Source organism: Zingiber officinale, chromosome 2A (genome assembly GCF_018446385.1).
Source record: "Zingiber officinale cultivar Zhangliang chromosome 2A, Zo_v1.1, whole genome shotgun sequence".
In the NCBI taxonomy this organism is placed as follows: domain Eukaryota; kingdom Viridiplantae; phylum Streptophyta; class Magnoliopsida; order Zingiberales; family Zingiberaceae; genus Zingiber; species Zingiber officinale.
This window is the reverse complement of record NC_055988.1, coordinates 9509114-9515623: the sequence shown is the minus strand read 5'-3', so window position 1 is coordinate 9515623 and position 6510 is coordinate 9509114. Positions and strand designations below refer to the sequence as shown.

Below are 6510 nucleotides of genomic sequence, written 5' to 3'. Positions count from 1 at the left end.
AATTATGGATGATGGCATATTTACGATCAGGTCAACGATACGAACACATAAAAACTTGTTTCATGAAATTCCGATGTCTCTAGGTGAAGATATAAGCCTTCGGTGATTGATTTTATTTTTTAAAAATTATTTTAATTTTTGGGACGAATCCAAGATTCGTCCCAAATTTTGGGACGAATCCAGAGATTTGTTCCAAAAATTTAATTATTTAAGAAAAAATAGAACAAAATGGGACGCCTTAAATATGGATCTAGAGATATCAGAATTTGATGAAACAAGTTTCTATACGTTCGTATCGTTGTCCTGATCATAAATATATCCATAAAAATATTTTTGACCAAATATATTTATATTTGGATTTTTTTTAATCCCAATTTGACCTAATTTGGTGTTAAAATATGAATCACTGAAAATATTAATTAAAAATTATGTATGATGACATATTTATGATTAGGTCAATGATGCGAACGCATAGAAACTTGTTTCATGAAATTTCAATGTCTTTAGGTCCATATTTAAGCTTTCGGACACTAATTTACAACCATTCGCTGCATAACACATTTTTAATTAGTAGGAACCTATATATGTTTTAAAAAATATCTACCAAGAAGCATCGGAATTTGATGAAATAAGTTTCTATGCATTTGTATTGTTGTCCTGATCATAAATATATCCATAAAAATATTTTTGACCAAATATATTTATTTTTGGAATTTTTTAATCCCAATTTGACCTAATTTGGTGTTAAAAATTTGTATCACAGAAAATATTAATTAAAAATTATAGATGATGACATATTTATGATCAGGTCAATGATACGAATGCATAGAAACTTGTTTCATGAAATTCTGATGTGTCTAGGTCAACTTATAAGGCTTTGGTATTTGATTTTATTTTTTAAAAATTATTTAACGTTTTGGGACGAATCCCTGGATTCGTCCCAAATTTTGGGACAAATCTAGAAATTTGTCCCAAAAATTTAATTATTTAAAAAAAACTAAAACAAAATGGGACGCTTTAAATACGGACCTAGAGACATTGGAATTTGATGAAACAAGTTTCTATGCATTCCTATCATTGTCCTGATTGTAAATATATCCATAAAAATATTTTTGACCAAATATATTTATTTTTGGATTTTTTAATCCCAATTTGACCTAATTTGGTGTTAAAAATATGAATCACTAAAAATATTAATTAAAAATTATGGATGATGACATATTTACGATCAGGTCAACGATGCGAACGCATAAAAACTTGTTTCATAAAATTCTGATATCTTTAGGTCCATATTTAAGCTTTCGGACACTAATTTACAATCATTCGCTGCATAACACCTTTTTAGTTAGTAGGAACCTATATATGTTTTAAAAAATATCTACCAAGAAGCATCGGAATTTGATGAAACAAGTTTCTATGCATTTGTATCATTGTCCTGATCGTAAATATATCTATAAAAATATTTTTGACCAAATATATTTATTTTTAGAATTTTTTTAATCCCAATTTAACCTAATTTGGTGTTAAAAATTTGTATCACTGAAAATATTAATTAAAAATTATGGATGATGACATATTTACAATCAAGACAATGATATGAACGTATAGAAACTTGTTTCATGAAATTCTGATGTCTCTAGGTCAAGATATAAGCCTTTGGGGTTTGATTTTTATTAAAGAAAAATTATTTTAAGTTTTGGGACGAATCCAGGATTTATCCCAAATTTAGGACAAATCCTGAATCCAATGATTCGTCCCAAAAATTTAATTATTTAATAAAAAATAGAATAAAATGGGACGCCTTAAATACGGACCTAGAGACACCGAAATTTGATGAAACAAGTTTCTATGCGTTCGTATCATTGTCCTGATTGTAAATATATCCATAAAACTATTTTTGATCAAATATATTTATTTTTGGAATTTTTAATCCCAATTTGACCTAATTTTGTGTTAAAAATTTGAATCACTGAAAATATTAATTAAAAATTATGGATGATGACATATTTAAGATCAGGTCAACGATATGAACGCATAGAAACTTATTTTATGAAATTCCCATGTCTCTAGGTCAAGATATAAGCCTTCGATGTTTGATTTTATTTTTTAAAAATTATTTTCAGTTTTGGGACGAATCCTGGATTTGTCCCAAATTTTGGGACGAATCCAGAGATTTGTCCCAAAAATTTAATTATTTAAGAAAAAATAGAACAAAATGTGACGCCTTAAATATGGACCTAGAGATATCGGAATTTGATGAAATAAGTTTCTATATATTCGTATCATTGTCGTGATCATAAATATATCCATAAAAATATTTTTGACCAAATATATTTATTTTTGGAATTTTTTAATCCCAATTTGACCTAATTTGGTGTTAAAAATTTGAATCACTGAAAATATTAATTAAAAATTATGGATGATGACATATTTACGATCAGGTCAATGATACGAACGCATAAAAACTTATTTCATGAAATTCCGATGTCTTTAGGTCCATATTTAAGCTTTCGGACACTAATTTCCAACCATTCGCTGTATAACACCTTTTTAGTTATTAGGAACTTATATATGTTTTAAAAAATATCTACCAAGATACATCAGAATTTGATGAAACAAGTTTCTATGCATTCGTATCGTTGTCCTGATCATAAATATATCCACAAAAATTGTCACGCCCCAGGTAGTCCCTGTCCGAAGAAATTTCGGCAGCATCTCCCCTGTACAGCGGACAATATGAAACTCAGTGTACATATATCTCTATACCTCGGCCACACACGGCCGGAATAATACAATACAATTAAGAAACAAACCACGCAGTTTATATCAACATTCCACACAGATATAATATATGATCAATCCACGCAGTTTAATAAGGAAAGACGATATAGAACCCCGAAGATATATGTAAACAGCCTACTCCACTACAACGAAGAAAACAAATCCACGAAGTAATGAAAATACAACCGCAGCGGAAAACAAAAGTAGCAAACCCGAATGTTCAATGTAAAGTCCACAATACAAACCCACAATACAAGTATATAAGGTGCAAAAGCAAAATATAATCCGACAAAGAAAATCCTCGCGATAATGGGGCTAGCGACTGGAATCTCCCCGACGGCCTCAACCTGAAATGGTAATAAAAACGGGGTGAGTTCAATGAACTCAACAGTAATCCAATAGACATGTACATATATAACTACCATAGAACCTAAAGTACAGTTCCTAACAGTAAAGCCTATAGTACAGTCTCCTAACAGTATAACAGATATGCATAGCTGAAATAAACTGCAACAACCAGCAAAAGGCATAAAGTACAGTCTATAGCAAGACTAATAAGAAAATGCATAACTGAAATAAACTGTGCTCACCTGCGAGGCTTGGGCAACTGACTGTCGACATATAGAAATAAAAATAGTCAGAGCAAAAGCATGTATCCTGTATGCATGTCAATCATATGCAATCACCAAAATGCATCAATCATAACGAATGCAATCTGTGCATATGATGCAATATGACATGGTCACCCCTGTCAACCAGTCAGCCATCTCACACACAATGGTGAGACCGAGTGGGTAGGGTTGTGACACCGTGCACTCTGCCGTCACTACACCTGATGAGTGACCGAGTGGACGGGATGCTGTCGGAGTACACCTATCCTCCTACCTCAAACATAGTGAGGGAGCGCAATGCTCTCAACTCCCGGTACGCGATGACGGGAAGGGATCCCTGTCTGCTACCACGCTGCAGTCACACTACCCATGAGCGGACCAGCGGAGCACTACAGAGCTACTGCCATACACACCCTACTGTGCTGTGCCACGTTGTGTGCAGGCCTATGTAGCCGGCCGACGAGCTCAACAATAATGGAGTCGTCAATCGCCCAGCATGCAATCATGCGATATGGTGCATGCGGCTACAATATGACATACCTGAACATAGCCTCCTCTATATATGTGTGTGCCCAAAAGGTAAACGCGTATATATAACCATGATATAAACAGCATAAATCCAAAGATATCACATATAACAAGGATGTAAGTATCATGACTCGAAGAGCATGTATCACACATGTAAAGCAACTAATCCAATAGAGTAGAGCACTATAGCTATGCATCTCTATGAACATATATACACATGGCAAGAGATAAAATATCCAATCCTGAAGTAACGCAACTAGCAGATGAAGCATGTGATAGGTATCAACTAGCTAAGACCAAGAGAAAGAATAATCTACTATCTACCACTAGTAAGTATATATAAGCTACACATATCATAAGACATTATCAAAAGATAAGTCAAAGGGTACCCGCCTCAAAGAGAAGGTACAATCCAGTCCTAATCCGAAGTCGAGACGCCCGTCTCGAATCAGAATCCTGTGTCAAACAATATATATATTTTATTTAGCTAAATCCAAATGAAATAGCTGAATAAAATTCCCAAAACTAAATTAGGGCAAACCCTAATCATCACAATACAACTTACCAATTTAAATATAATGGTCGATTAGGGTTAGTTACCTAATCCCTAATCACCAATTAGATTATAAATCCAACAGTTGACTAGGGTTAATTACCCTAACCCTAACCATTCCATTAGATTTATTCTACACAATTAAATCTAAACAAAATCACTAACCATCTAGTAATCATGTAATCCAAATCATACCTAAATCTACACACCTTACCTCGATTAAGCTACTGTGGATTGCTGAAACCAAAACAATATGCTAGATGAGATTACTGCTGGCACGGAAACACTACTGATCAAGCACAAACCACAGCTCAGTAAACACCTCTTCAATCGAATCCCCACAGAACAAAACCTCAATTCACAGATCCTAGTGACTGCTGGATCAAAGGATGCTGTTAGGAATCACCTCACGATCTAAAGCCACAGGTGATGCTGCTGAAAATCACCTTACGACCACAATTCCAGCATCAACAACACCTGCTAGAATCAATCGGATCACACCAACATGAGTTAACTAATCTGATCAAGATTGGAATCCAACACCAACTCTATTCACCTTACCTCAATCTGGATAGATGCTGCCGGAACCAAACTGAGCTACTAGATCAAGAACACCACAACAAGACCTCCCTGCTGGAATTCTTCTCCACTTCAACCGAGACCTCAATCACAGTGAAGAAGAGAAAGTCCAAGTACTGATCAAGGGATTTACAGCAACAATTGAATCTGACATCAAGATCACAACAAAGAAAAGAGAGTAAGAATCAACAATGCATTACCTCGATCGGTTGCCTCCAGAAGGTGTCACCTAATCCAATCCATAATGCAATGTATTGAATCTACTGACCCTCAACTAGCCATCGTCTGCCAAGACCTAGCTCCGGCAGAGAAATTCAAGATCCAATCAAGCGATCCATGACCTGACCTAGGATCGCTGACCACTAGAGAGTAAGAGGGCAGAATCGAGGACGAACTCAAAGCTAGGGCACAAATCCGAGCAATGGAAAAGAGGAAAGATCGATCGCTTACCCTCAAGACCCTAATGTTCTCTTCACACCGGCGATCGGATGGCAAAGACTCGACCCAGTGGCGTCGAATCAGGGAAGGCAGGTCGACAGTCCTCTAGAGAAGACGCGACGTCGTGTCTATGATCCGGAGAGGAATAGAGCCGCCCGGATCTGAGCTCAACAGCCGCTGATGCCGGTAGAGGAAATCGCCGGAGCTGGAAACCCTAATCCCTCCGGCGCCGCTTGTCCACGAGAGAGAAAACAGAGAAGGAAAAGGTCGGGGAAGAGAGTCGGGGAAGGAGAGGAAATAGAATCGGGCTCGGGCGGGCTCGGTGGTTTGGGGAAGAAGGAATAAAAGAAAAGGGATATATATTAAAACTTTCCCTCGCTTAAACGGGTATCCTAAACAGGCTTTATCCGCGCCCGAAATTAATCCCCTCAAAACCCATCGTACGAGCTCCGAAAAATTCCCAGAAAATTCTTAAAAATTCCGGAAAAATTCTATAAGGCTATTTCTGAAATAACTCTATTTATTTAAATTTTCCGAGATCTCACAAAAATATTTTTGACCAAATATATTTATTTTTGGAATTTTCTTAATCCCAATTTGACCTAATTTGGTGTTAAAAATTTGTATCACTGAAAATATTAATTAAAAATTATGGATGATGACATATTTACGATCAGGTCAATGATACGAACGCATAGAAACTTGTTTCATGAAATTCTGATGTCTCTAGGTCAACTTATAAGGCTTCGGTATTTGATTTTATTTTTTAAAAATTATTTAAAGTTTTGGGACGAATCCAGAAATTCGTCCCAAAAATTTAATTATTTAAGAAAAAATAGAACAAAATGGGATGCCTTAAATACGGATCTAGAGACATAGGAATTTGATGAAACAAGTTTTTATATGTTCATATCATTGTCCTGATCGTAAATATATCCATAAAAATATTTTTGACCAAATATATTTATTTTTGGATTTTTTTTAATCCCAATTTGACCTAATTTGGTGTTAAAAATATGA

The 6510-nt window shown here is 35.1% G+C and overlaps 1 long non-coding RNA gene across 1 annotated transcript; it reads right to left on the bottom strand.

The window, feature by feature from the left end:
* Positions 1–4846: 4846 nt before the first annotated feature.
* LOC122044390 lies at positions 4847–5362 on the bottom strand. The gene is made up of 3 exons (XR_006129538.1): positions 5253–5362; positions 5035–5168; positions 4847–4950 (listed from the first exon to the last, which is right to left on the bottom strand). It is a non-coding gene; the product is annotated as an uncharacterized LOC122044390 (long non-coding RNA).
* Positions 5363–6510: the final 1148 nt, after the last annotated feature.